The 13,874-nt window shown below is 43.3% G+C and overlaps 1 long non-coding RNA gene across 2 annotated transcripts in view; it reads left to right on the forward strand.

The window, feature by feature from the left end:
• Positions 1-13,874, forward strand: part of LOC136448165 (uncharacterized) — an 82,364-nt gene that overhangs the window by 3,280 nt on the left and 65,210 nt on the right. The gene's annotated exons all lie outside the window — the stretch shown is intronic.

Consider the following 13,874-nt stretch of genomic DNA (forward strand, 5'->3'; position numbering starts at 1 on the left):
TTTTCATAGAGAGAAAAGAGTTCACTATACGGATTGAAAGATATATTTGAAGTTTGGGAGCAAGATTCGCTGCTGTGTTGCGATGTCAGATCTCGACATGATGTTGCTACGCCCTTGACATCCTGTGATGTTTTGGAATGCTGAAATACTCCGACGATGTAACCACATACCGATTGGTTTGCATCGGCGCCACCCACTTTTAAGTCGATGTGATGTGATGAACGTTCTTGGCCCCAAAACGTCTGACTATAATGTCTGCTCGTCTGACAGTCTCTTGGAGGGGGTACGGTGCGACACGCTGAGGGGCACTGATTAACTTGGCATGTACCGGGTTTAGTCGTGCAACAGTCAGGGTAAACCACACGGGGCTGCATGCTAGGCTTAAACAAAGCTTAAGTCATAAACGTCTCTTTTATCTGTTACAATTTCATTTTTCTGATGCATTAACATTTTTTTGTTTAAGTAAGGTTTGCGGGGAAAAAGTTGTTTTCTACTTGGACCCACCGTTGTGCAGACTAGTGGTCGAACCTAAGAAATCACTTATTCGGCTCGAAACTTAACCTTAACCAAAAACATGTTAATACGCAAATCATGCAGACTTGTATATACGCACAAGTGTGGCAGGGGCTCAAGGTGCATGTCTTCGGGTATCGTACAAATATCTACAAAATTGGGTCTTCAAAGATTACTTTAGCGGTATGTCGACGATTTTATTGTGTATGTGAAATGGTCGGAAAACAAGACCATACATGCCATATAGTCGTTTTCAAACGAAATGTGATGAATTAATTCGAATTCTCTGCTAGCTTTCTTACGACCACGAATCGGCAAGTGAAATGTCTGCTATCTTCACCCTGGTTCCACATCTACCTACACGTCGACTGATATCAGTTGGCATCAGATGTTCAAGTCTCATCGAAATTTTACATAGATAAATACTTGCCTAGAAAAATAAGACTTATCAGTTCCTCACAACCAACCCTCAAGTTCTATTGCATGTGACAGGCCTCGAGTTGTTGACATGGTTAGAATGTACGACCGGAGGTGAAAAGGGGAAGAACTATCCGACCTGTTAAACGTACTGGTATTTGACACGAACAACCTGTGTCCTTCCTCATCATGAAATTCGTCGACGGCTTTTTTTGCTAGCCGGGTGTTACTTGATTTTGTGCGGTCAAATTGAAGCTAACAAATGATTTTTTATGATATATAACGTTAGTATTTACTAGTCAGAAAATCATGTTGCTGGTGAGTGGTATTTAACCTCTCTCTCCCCCCTCTCTTTTCTCTCTCCCTCTCTCTGACTGTGTGTATGTGTGTATATGTTTGTGTGTGTGTGTGTGTGTGTGTGTGTCTGTGTCTGTTTGTGCGTGGCGCGTTACCCTGTGTGTTTATGTGGAATTATAACGTGGTAAAGCACATTTTTATGATAGAAAAAGGACTGATAGAATTTGTCTGACCCTTAGCTCCCTCCTCACTAACAAACTGACAAACTATAGAATATAGGTAAACATGCAAGCTTACCGTAGAGCACATGTGCTACGGAGTTGTACTGGAAGCAAATCAGAACTTCATTGCGACCTTACGAAGTGCCAAGGGACCACTCACACCTAATGTCGTTTCTGATCGCGTCCTTATGAGGTAAGTCGAAATCTCCGTCACGTCTTACAAGTTTAAATGTCAGTTGAAGCTTCCTTCCAGGGTTTTCTTTCCTCGGGTCACCGGCTGTTGGTCAACGAAGGAATTCTGGCCAATAAATCACAATTACAGAGCCTGGCAAGCTACCCTTCTGTACAGCTGATTATACGCTACCCTAGGCTACTTATAGCACTGCATGTAATTGATAGCAGATTAAAGTTTAGTGCCTTTCCGACTCAGCATGATCTTTGCGAATTTGATTTGGTGCAATTAGCGCAGTCCTGTGAGATACCTAGCCTCTACCAGGCTACTAGCTATATAGCCTCCATAGCAGGCTCTGAACCGGCCTTAATGGGGGCTAAATAATACACCTTTTGCAGCCAGCCCGTAACCATCAACCACCCCCTGGCTGCAAAAAGTGTATTATTTAGCCCCAAAAAAAGCCGGTTCAGAACCTGCAACGGAGGCTACCAGGCTACGTGGTTCGCTGAAAATCTTTTAAAAATTGGCAAAAATAAAGTGTATATAAAGTATGTTAAGGGAGTCGGCTTCGGAGATAGGGACAACAGGCGAACCACGAATTGTCCCTATCTCTCCGTAAACGACTTCCTTAGCATACTTTTCACTCTATTTGGCCGATTTCTACTATTTGGCCTGGTAGAGGCTACCTATTTCCCCGGACTGAGCCAAATTGCGCCAAGTTGCATTCGCAAGGATCCAACTGAGTCGGAAAGGACCGAAACTTTAAGTATCTGCTATCAATTAGTGATATTGGGTAGCCTTGGGTAATGTACGTAGAATCATATTTTTCTAGCGATCCACGTAGCCTGGTAGAGGCTATAGCTCGAGATACCAGCTTTAGGTTAATAAACAGACACCTAAGTCACGGAGGCCCTCTCAGTTATCATAGATACAGGGATGTTTGACATTTGGCTGGTTACTTTATGGTGTGGTCTACAGTACATCTTAACACTCAGTAAACATTTAACTAGCGTGGCAAATAGGTAAAAGATACGTCTATTTGGGTATGACATACAAGCGCATAACAATCCAGTACCTAACAAGTAACAGTGCGAATTTTGGACAAAAAAAGAGGGGGCGTCGCCAAATGTTAACGTAAGATAATGCTTAGCAGTTTTGCAGCAATGTTCCATTTTAAAGAACTTTAGTGTCTAAACTGGAAATATTCTCAAGAATAAAATTTTCCTTAAGGGCCCGGACACATTCGTACGGTAAAATAGTAGTTTGATCGCAAACTCAATGAAGGCATTCTTGGGACAATCGTACAATAGTTGGTTTTGATTTTCTTGTCGGTGGTTGGTTCTGTCACAGTCTGCTTGAAAATCCCCTAACTTGTAGCGTATGTACCCCGACCTGTAGCGTATATACCCCGACTTGTAGCGTACGTACCCCGACTTGTAGCGTATGTACCCGGACATGTAGTGTATGTACCCCGACCTGTAGCGTATGTACCCCGACCTGTAGCGTATGTACCCCGACTTGTAGCGTATGTACCCCGACTTGTATGGAATATTTCCGGAGGAATCCCTGTACGTATACGCCGGGATACGAGGCCATTTCGTGCAGTGTGACTTACAGCGTATGTACCCCGACTTGTAGCGTATGTACCCCGAATGTATAGTGTATGTGCCCGGACCTATAGCGTTATGTATCCCTACTTGTAGCGTATGTACCCCGACTTGTAGCGTATGTACCCCTACCTGTAACGTATGTACCCCAACTTGTAGCGAATGTACCCCGACCTGTAGCGTGTGTACCCCAACTTGTAGCGTATGTGCCCCAAATTGTAGCGTATGTACCCCGACGTGTAGCGTATGTACCAGTGTGTTCAAAATCATCTTTATTGCAGAGGTAAAACACAAAAGACACACTTTTAAAACCAACCACATACAAGATGAATTAATTAAAAACCTAGGCCGACCCCTTACTCAGATCAATACAAATCTGGAGGGTGCAAGGTAAAAATTATGTGCATCCGACTTCCGATACGTATATACAGGCTGTATTGCACAAGTTTAACGATATTTGAAGTATTGCACTGTTAGTGATACATGATAATAATATTATCTCAAAATGTACATAGCTCTCAACGGCTGGAAAACAGCCCGGACGGTGATTCCCACACAGGGGTGTTCCTTGCGCAATATATTGCGTAGGACGTACAAAGGGCGCAGTGCCCTAGCCTTTGTTTCAGCTTTCTAACTTCACAATCCTTCCTGCCTACAGGACACAGTGATTTCAACTTCTTAATGTTCTCGCTATTAATCCAACCCCTGCTCCCCACCTCTATTGTAACCACTGTAGTGTATGAACCCCGACTTGTAGAGTAAGTGCCCCGACTTGTAGCGTATGTACCCCGACTTGTAGCATATGTACCCCGAATTTATAGCGTATGTACCCCGACCTTTAGCGTAATGTGTCCCTACTTGTAGCGTATGTACCCCGAATTTATAGCGTATGTACCCGGATTCCGGACCTATAACGTTATGTATCCCGAAGTGGAGCGTATGTACCCCGACCTGTAGCGTATATACTTTTTACTTTTTTTACTTTGTGGCCTCGATTGCGGCCTTGATTGCTAAATGTATGCCGAAGGTACTTTTTATTTACTTTGCGGCATAGATTGCGGTCTAGATTGGCGACTTTCCTGTCTTATCCTGTCAGACATGAACAAGCTTTCATCTCAAATGCTTTGTATATCAGGTGGGATCGATCGAAGGTACTTTTTTTACTTTGCGGCCTCGATTGCGGCCTCGATTGCTAAATGTATGCCGAAGGTATAGATCGAAGGAGCTTTTTTTTTACTTTGCGGCCTCGATCGCGGCCTCGATTGCTAAATGTATGCCGAAGGTATAGATCGAAGGTACTTTTTTTACTTTGCGGCATAGATTGCGGTCTAGATTGGCGACCGTAGTACTCAGGTCTTAGTCCGACAATTGGCGACCGTAGTACTCAGGTCTTAAGTCCGACAATCGCTAGGTTGCCGAAACTTTCCTGTCTTATCCTGTCAGACATGAACAAGCTTTCATCTCAAATGCTTTGTATATCAGGTGGGATCGATCGAAGGTACTTTTTTTACTTTGCGGCCTCGATTGCGGCCTCGATTGCTAAATGTATGCCGAAGGTATAGATCGAAGGTACTTTTTTTACTTTGCGGCATAGATTGCGGTCTAGATTGGCGACCGTAGTACTCAGGTCTTAAGTCCGACAATCGCTAGGATGCCGAAACTTCCCTGTCTTATCCTGTCAGACATGAACAAGCTTTCATCTCAAATGCTTTGTATATCAGGTGGGATCGATCGAAGGTACTTTTTTTACTTTGCGGCCTCGATTGCGGCCTCGATTGCTAAATGTATGCCGAAGGTATAGATCGAAGGTACTTTTTTATTTACTTTGCGGCATAGATTGCGGTCTAGATTGGCGACCGTAGTACTCAGGTCTTAAGTCCGACAATCGCTAGATTGCCGAAACTTTCCTGTCTTATCCTGTCAGACATGAACAAGCTTTCATCTCAAATGCTTTGTATATTAGGTGGGATCGATCGAAGGTGCTTTTTTTACTTTGCGGCCTCGATTGCGGCCTCGATTGCTAAATGTATGCCGAAGGTATAGATCGAAGGTACTTTTTTATTTACTTTGCGGCATAGATTGCGGTCTAGATTGGCGACCGTAGTACTCAGGTCTTAAGTCCGACAATCGCTAGATTGCCGAAACTTTCCTGTCTTATCCTGTCAGACATGAACAAGCTTTCATCTCAAATGCTTTGTATATTAGGTGGGATCGATCGAAGGTGCTTTTTTTACTTTGCGGCCTCGATTGCGGCCTCGATTGCTAAATGTATGCCGAAGGTACTTTTTTTTTACTTTGCGGCATAGATTGCGGTCTATATTGGCGTCTTTCCTGTCTTATCCTGTCAGACATGCTTTGTATATCAGGTGGGATCGATCTAAGGTGCTTTTTTTACTTTGCGGCCTCGATTGCGGCCTCGATTGCTAAATGTATGCCGAAGGTATAGATCGAAGGTACTTTTTTTTTACTTTGTGGCATAGATTGCGGTCTAGATTGGCGACCGTAGTACTCAGGTCTTAAGCCCGACAATCGCTAGGATGCCGAAACTTTCCTGTCTTATCCTGTCAGACATTAACAAGCTTTCATCTCAAATGCTTTGTATATCAGATAGGATCGATCGAAGGTACTTTTTTTAATTTGCGGCCTCGATTGCGGCCTCGATTGCTAAATATATACCGAAGGTATAGATCGAAGGTACTTTTTTTTACTTTGCGGCATAGATTGCGGTCTATTTTGGCGTCTTTCCTGTCTTATCGATCCTGTCAGACATGAACAAGCTTTCATCTCAAATGCTTTGTATATCAGGTGGGATCGATCGAAGGTGCTTTTTTTACTTTGCGGCCTCGATTGCGGCCTCGATTGCTAAATATATACCGAAGGTATAGATCGAAGGTACTTTTTTTTACTTTGCGGCATAGATCTCGGTCTAGATTGGCAACCGTAGTACTCAGGTCTTAAGTCCGACAATCGCTAGGATGCCGAAACTTTCCTGTCTTATCCTGTCAGACATGAACAAGCTTTCATCTCAAATGCTTTGTATATCAGGTTGGATCGATCGAAGGTACTTTTTTTACTTTGCGGCCTCGATTGCGGCCTCGATTGCTGAATGTATACCGAAGGTATGGATTGAAAGGTACTTTTTTATTTACTTTGCGGCATAGATTGCGGTCTAGATTGGCGACCGTAGTCCTCAGGTCTTAAGTCCGACAATCGCTAGGATGCCGAAACTTTCCTGTCTTATCCTGTCAGACATGAACAAGCTTTCATCTCAAATGCTTTGTATATCAGGTTGGATCGATCGAAGGTACTTTTTTTTTACTTTGCGGCCTCGATTGCGGCCTCGATTGCTAAATGTATGCCGAAGGTATTTTTTCTACTTTGCGGCCTCGATTGCGGCCTCGATTGCTAAATGTATGCCGAAGGTATAGATCGAAGGTACTTTTTTTACTTTGCGGCCTCGATCGCGGCCTCGATTGCTAAATGTATGCCGAAGGTACTTTATATTTAATTTGCGGGATAGATTGCGGTCTAGATTGGCGACCGTAGTCCTCAGGTCTTAAGTCCGACAATCGCTAGGATGCCGAAACTTTCCTGTCTTATCCTGTCAGACATGAACAAGCTTTCATCTCAAATGCTTTGTATATCAGGTGGGATCGATCGAAGGTACTTTTTTTACTTTGCGGCCTCGATTGCGGCCTCGATTGCTAAATGTATGCCGAAGGTACTTTTTATTTACTTTGCGGCATAGATTGCGGTCTAGATTGGCGACCGTAGTACTCCGGTTGCCGAAACTTTCCTGTCTTATCCTGTCAGACATGAACAAGCTTTCATCTCAAATGCTTTGTATATCAGGTGGGATCGATCGAAGGTACTTTTTTTTACTTTCAGACATAAACAAGCTTTCATCTCAAATGCTTTGTATATCAGGTTGGATCGATCGAAGATGCTTTTTTTACTTTGCGGCCTCGATTGCGGCCTAGATTGCAAAATGTATGCCGAAGGTATAGATCGAAGGTACTTTTTTTACTTTGCGGCCTCGATTGTGGCCTCGATTGCTAAATGTATGCCGAAGGTACTTTTTTTACTTTGCGGCCTCGATCGCGGCCTCGATTGCTAAATGTATGCCGAAGGTACTTTATATTTAATTTGCGGGATAGATTGCGGTCTAGATTGGCGACCGTAGTCCTCAGGTCTTAAGTCCGACAATCGCTAGGATGCCGAAACTTTCCTGTCTTATCCTGTCAGACATGAACAAGCTTTCATCTCAAATGCTTTGTATATCAGGTGGGATCGATCGAAGGTACTTTTTTTACTTTGCGGCCTCGATTGCGGCCTCGATTGCTAAATGTATGCCGAAGGTACTTTTTATTTACTTTGCGGCATAGATTGCGGTCTAGATTGGCGACCGTAGTACTCCGGTTGCCGAAACTTTCCTGTCTTATCCTGTCAGACATGAACAAGCTTTCATCTCAAATGCTTTGTATATCAGGTGGGATCGATCGAAGGTACTTTTTTTTACTTTCAGACATAAACAAGCTTTCATCTCAAATGCTTTGTATATCAGGTTGGATCGATCGAAGATGCTTTTTTTACTTTGCGGCCTCGATTGCGGCCTAGATTGCAAAATGTATGCCGAAGGTATAGATCGAAGGTACTTTTTTTACTTTGCGGCCTCGATTGTGGCCTCGATTGCTAAATGTATGCCGAAGGTACTTTTTTTACTTTGCGGCCTCGATTGCGGCCTCGATTGCTAAATGTATGCCGAAGGTATAGATCGAAGGTACTTTTTTTTACTTTGCGGCATAGATTGCGGTCTAGATTGGCGACCGTAGTACTCAGGTCTTAAGTCCGACAATCGCTAGGATGCCGAAACTTTCCTGTCTTATCCTGTCAGACATGAACAAGCTTTCATCTCAAATGCTTTGTATATCAGGTTGGATCGATCGAAGGTACTTTTTTTTACTTTACCGCCTCAATTGCTAAATGTATGCCGAAGGTATTTTTTTTTACTTTGCGGCCTCGATTGCGGCCTCGATTGCTAAATGTATGCCGAAGGTATAGATCGAAGGTACTTTTTTTACTTGGCGGCCTCGATCGCGGCCTCGATTGCTAAATGTATGCCGAAGGTACTTTATATTTACTTTGCGGCATAGATTGCGGTCTAGATTGGCGACCGTAGTCCTCAGGTCTTAAGTCCGACAATCGCTAGGATGCCGAAACTTTCCTATCTTATCCTGTCAGACATGAACAAGCTTTCATCTCAAATGCTTTGTATATCAGGTGGGATCGATGGAAGGTACCTTTTTTACTTGGCGGCCTCTATTGCGGCCTCGATTGCAAAATGTATGCCGAAGGTATAGATCGAAGGTACTTTTTTTTACTTTGCGGCATAGATTGCCGCCTCGATTGCTAAATATATACCGAAGGTATTTTTTTTTACTTTGCGGCCTCGATTGCGGCCTCGATTGCTAAATGTATGCCGAAGGTATTTTTTTTTACTTTGCGGCATAGATTGCCGCCTCGATTGCTAAATATATACCGAAGGTATTTTTTTTTACTTTGCGGCCTCGATTGCGGCCTCGATTGCTAAATGTATACCGAAGGTATTTTTTTTTACTTTGCGGCCTCGATTGCCGCCCCAATTGCTAAATGTATGCCGAAGGTATTTTTTTTTACTTTGCGGCCTCGATTGCGGCCTCGATTGCTAAATGTATGACGAAGGTATTGATCGAAGGTACTTTTTTTACTTTGCGGCCTCGATCGCGGCCTCGATTGCTAAATGTATGCCGAAGGTACTTTATATTTAATTTGCGGGATAGATTGCGGTCTAGATTGGCGACCGTAGTCCTCAGGTCTTAAGTCCGACAATCGCTAGGATGCCGAAACTTTCCTGTCTTATCCTGTCAGACATGAACAAGCTTTCATCTCAAATGCTTTGTATATCAGGTGGGATCGATCGAAGGTACTTTTTTTACTTTGCGGCCTCGATTGCGGCCTCGATTGCTAAATGTATGCCGAAGGTATAGATCGAAGGTACTTTTTTTACTTTCAGACATAAACAAGCTTTCATCTCAAATGCTTTGTATATCAGGTTGGATCGATCGAAGGTGCTTTTTTTACTTTGCGGCCTCGATTGCGGCCTAGATTGCAAAATGTATGCCGAAGATATAGATCGAAGGTACTTTTTTTACTTTGCGGCCTCGATTGTGGCCTCGATTGCTAAATGTATGCCGAAGGTACTTTTTTTACTTTGCGGCCTCGATTGCTAAATGTATGCCGAAGGTATAGATCGAAGGTACTTTTTTTTACTTTGCGGCATAGATTGCGGTCTAGATTGGCGACCGTAGTACTCAGGTCTTAAGTCCGACAATCGCTAGGATGCCGAAACTTTCCTGTCTTATCCTGTCAGACATGAACAAGCTTTCATCTCAAATGCTTTGTATATCAGGTTGGATCTATCGAAGGTACTTTTTTTTACTTTGCGGCCTCGATTGCCGCCTCAATTGCTAAATGTATGCCGAAGGTATTTTTTCTACTTTGCGGCCTTGATTGCGGCCTCGATTGCAAAATGTATGCCGAAGGTATAGATCGAAGGTACTTTTTTTTACTTTGCGGCCTCGATTGTGGCCTCGATTGCTAAATGTATGCCGAAGGTATAGATCGAAGGTACTTTTTTTTTTAATTTGCGGCATAGATTGCGGTCTAGATTGGCGACCGTAGTACAAAGGTCTTAAGTCCGACAATCGCTAGGATGCCGAAACTTTCTTGTCTTATCCTGTCAGACATGAACAAGCTTTCATCTCAAATGCTTTGTATATCAGGTTGGATCGATCGAAGGTACTTTTTTTTACTTTGCGGCCTCGATTGCCGCCTCAATTGCTAAATGTATGCCGAAGGTATTTTTTTTTTACTTTGCGGCCTCGATTGCGGCCTCGATTGCTAAATGTATGCCGAAGGTATAGATCGAAGGTACTTTTTTTTTTACTTTGCGGCATAGATTGCGGTCTAGATTGGCGACCGTAGTATTCATGTCTTAAGTCCGACAATCGCTAGGATGCCGAAACTTTCCTGTCTTATCCTGTCAGACATGAACAAGCTTTCATCTCAAATGCTTTGTATATCAGGTTGGATCGATCGAAGGTACTTTTTTTTTACTTTGCGGCCTCGATTGCGGCCTCGATTGCTAAATGTATGCCGAAGGTATTTTTTTTACTTTTCGGCCTCGATTGCGGCCTCGATTGCTAAATGTATGCCGAAGGTATAGATCGAAGGTACTTTTTTTACTTTGCGGCCTCGATCGCGGCCTCGATTGCTAAATGTATGCCGAAGGTACTTTATATTTAATTTGCGGGATAGATTGCGGTCTAGATTGGCGACCGTAGTCCTCAGGTCCGACAATCGCTAGGATGCCGAAAATATCCTGTCTTATCCTGTCAGACATGAACAAGCTTTCATCTCAAATGCTTTGTATATCAGGTGGGATCGATCGAAGGTACTTTTTTTACTTGGCGGCCTCGATTGCGGCCTCGATTGCTTAATGTATGCCGAAGGTATAGATCGAAGGTACTTTTTTTTTTACTTTGCGGCATAGATTACGGTCTAGATTGGTGACCGTAGTAGTCAGGTCTTAAGTCCGACAATTGCTAGGATACCGAAACTTTCCTGTCTTATCCTGTCAGACATGAACAAGCTTTCATCTCAAATGCTTTGTATATCAGGTTGGATCTATCGAAGGTACTTTTTTTTTACTTTGCGGCCTCGATTGCGACCTCGATTGCTAAATGTATGCCGAAGGTATTTTTTTTACTTTGCGGCCTCGATTGCGGCCTCGATTGCAAAATGTATGCCGAAGGTATAGATCGAAGGTACTTTTTTTTTACTTTGCGGCCTCGATTGCCGCCTCAATTGCTAAATGTATGCCGAAGGTATTTTTTTTTTACTTTGCGGCCTCGATCGCGGCCTCGATTGCTAAATGTATGCCGAAGGTACTTTATATTTAATTTGCGGCATAGATTGCGGTCTAGATTGGCGACCGTAGTCCTCAGGTCTTAAGTCCGACAATCGCTAGGATGCCGAAACTTTCCTGTCTTATCCTGTCAGACATGAACAAGCTTTCATCTCAAATGCTTTGTATATCAGGTGGGATCGATCGAAGGTACTTTTTTTTACTTTGCGGCCTCGATTGCGGCCTCGATTGCTAAATGTATGCCGAAGGTACTTTTTTTTACTTTGCGGCATATATTGCGGTCTATATTGGCGTCTTTCCTGTCTTATCCTGTCAGACATGAACAAGCTTTCATCTCAAATGCTTTGTATATCAGGTTGGATCGATCGAAGGTACTTTTTTTTTTTACTTTGCGGCCTCGATTGCGGCCTCGATTGCTAAATGTATGCCGAAGGTATTTTTTTTTTACTTTGCGGCCTCGATTGCGGCCTCGATTGCTAAATGTATGCCGAAGGTATAGATCGAAGGTACTTTTTTTCTTGGCGGCCTCGATCGCGGCCTCGATTGCTAAATGTATGCCGAAGGTACTTTATATTTAATTTGCGGGATAGATTGCGGTCTAGATTGGCGACCGTAGTCCTCAGGTCTTAAGTCCGACAATCGCTAGGATGCCGAAACTTTCCTGTCTTATCCTGTCAGACATGAACAAGCTTTCATCTCAAATGCTTTGTATATCAGGTGGGATCGATCGAAGGTACTTTTTTTACTTGGCGGCCTCGATTGCGGCCTCGATTGCTAAATGTATGCCGAAGGTATAGATCGAAGGTACTTTTTTTTTACTTTGCGGCATAGATTGCGGTCTAGATTGGTGACCGTAGTACTCAGGTCTTAAGTCCGACAATCGCTAGGATGCCGAAACTTTCCTGTCTTATCCTGTCAGACATGAACAAGCTTTCATCTCAAATGCTTTGTATATCAGGTTGGATCTATCGAAGGTATTTTTTTTTTACTTTGCGGCCTCGATTGCGGCTTCGATCGCTAAATGTATGCCGAAGGTATTTTTTTTACTTTGCGGCCTCGATTGCGGCCTCGATTGCAAAATGTATGCCGAAGGTATCGATCGAAGGTACTTTTTTTACTTTGCGGCCTCGATCGCGGCCTCGATTGCTAAATGTATGCCGAAGGTACTTTATATTTATTTTGCGGCATAGATTGCGGTCTAGATTGGCGACCGTAGTCCTCAGGTCTTAAGTCCGACAATCGCTAGGATGCCGAAACTTTCCTGTCTTATCCTGTCAGACATGAACAAGCTTTCATCTCAAATGCTTTGTATATCAGGTTGGATCTATCGAAGGTATTTTTTTTTTACTTTGCGGCCTCGATTGCGGCTTCGATCGCTGAATGTATGCCGAAGGTATTTTTTTTACTTTGCGGCCTCGATTGCGGCCTCGATTGCAAAATGTATGCCGAAGGTATAGATCGAAGGTACTTTTTTTACTTTGCGGCCTCGATCGCGGCCTCGATTGCTAAATGTATGCCGAAGGTACTTTATATTTATTTTGCGGCATAGATTGCGGTCTAGATTGGCGACCGTAGTACTCAGGTCTTAAGTCCGACAATCGCTAGGATGCCGAAACTTTCCTGTCTTATCCTGTCAGACATGAACAAGCTTTCATCTCAAATGCTTTGTATATCAGGTTGGATCTATCGAAGGTATTTTTTTTTTACTTTGCGGCCTCGATTGCGGCCTCGATTGCAAAATGTATGCCGAAGGTATAGATCGAAGGTACTTTTTTTTTTACTTTTTCGGCCTCGATTGTGGCCTCGATTGCTAAATGTATGCCGAAGGTATAGATCGAAGGTATTTTTTTTTACTTTGCGGCATAGATTGCGGTCTAGATTGGCGACCGTAGTCCTCAGGTCTTAAGTCCGACAATCGCTAGGATGCCGAAACTTTCCTGTCTTATCCTGTCAGACATGAACAAGCTTTCATCTCAAATGCTTTGTATATCAGGTTGGATCGATCGAAGGTACTTTTTTTTACTTTGCGGCCTCGATTGCCGCCTCAATTGCTAAATGTATGCCGAAGGTATTTTTTTTTACTTTGCGGCCTCGATTGCGGCCTCGATTGCTAAATGTATGCCGAAGGTATAGATCGAAGGTACTTTTTTTACTTTGCGGCCTCGATCGCGGCCTCGATTGCTAAATGTATGCCGAAGGTACTTTATATTTACTTTGCGGCATAGATTGCGGTCTAGATTGTCGACCGTAGTCCTCAGGTCTTAAGTCCGACAATCGCTAGGATGCCGAAACTTTCCTGTCTTATCCTGTCAGACATGAGCAAGCTTTCATCTCAAATGCTTTGTATATCAGGTGGGATCGATCGAAGGTACTTTTTTTTACTTTGCGGCCTCGATTGCGGCCTCGATTGCTAAATGTATGCCGAAGGTACTTTTTTTTACTTTGCGGCATATATTGCGGTCTATATTGGCGTCTTTCCTGTCTTATCCTGTCAGACATGAACAAGCTTTCATCTCAAATGCTTTGTATATCAGGTTGGATCGATCGAAGGTACTTTTTTTTTTACTTTGCGGCCTCGATTGCGGCCTCGATTGCTAAATGTATGCCGAAGATATTTTTTTTTTACTTTGTGGCCTCGATTGCGGCCTCGATTGCTAAATGTATGCCGAAGGTATAGATCG

This window comes from Branchiostoma lanceolatum, chromosome 14, assembly GCF_035083965.1.
Source record: "Branchiostoma lanceolatum isolate klBraLanc5 chromosome 14, klBraLanc5.hap2, whole genome shotgun sequence".
In the NCBI taxonomy this organism is placed as follows: Eukaryota; Metazoa; Chordata; class Leptocardii; order Amphioxiformes; family Branchiostomatidae; genus Branchiostoma; species Branchiostoma lanceolatum.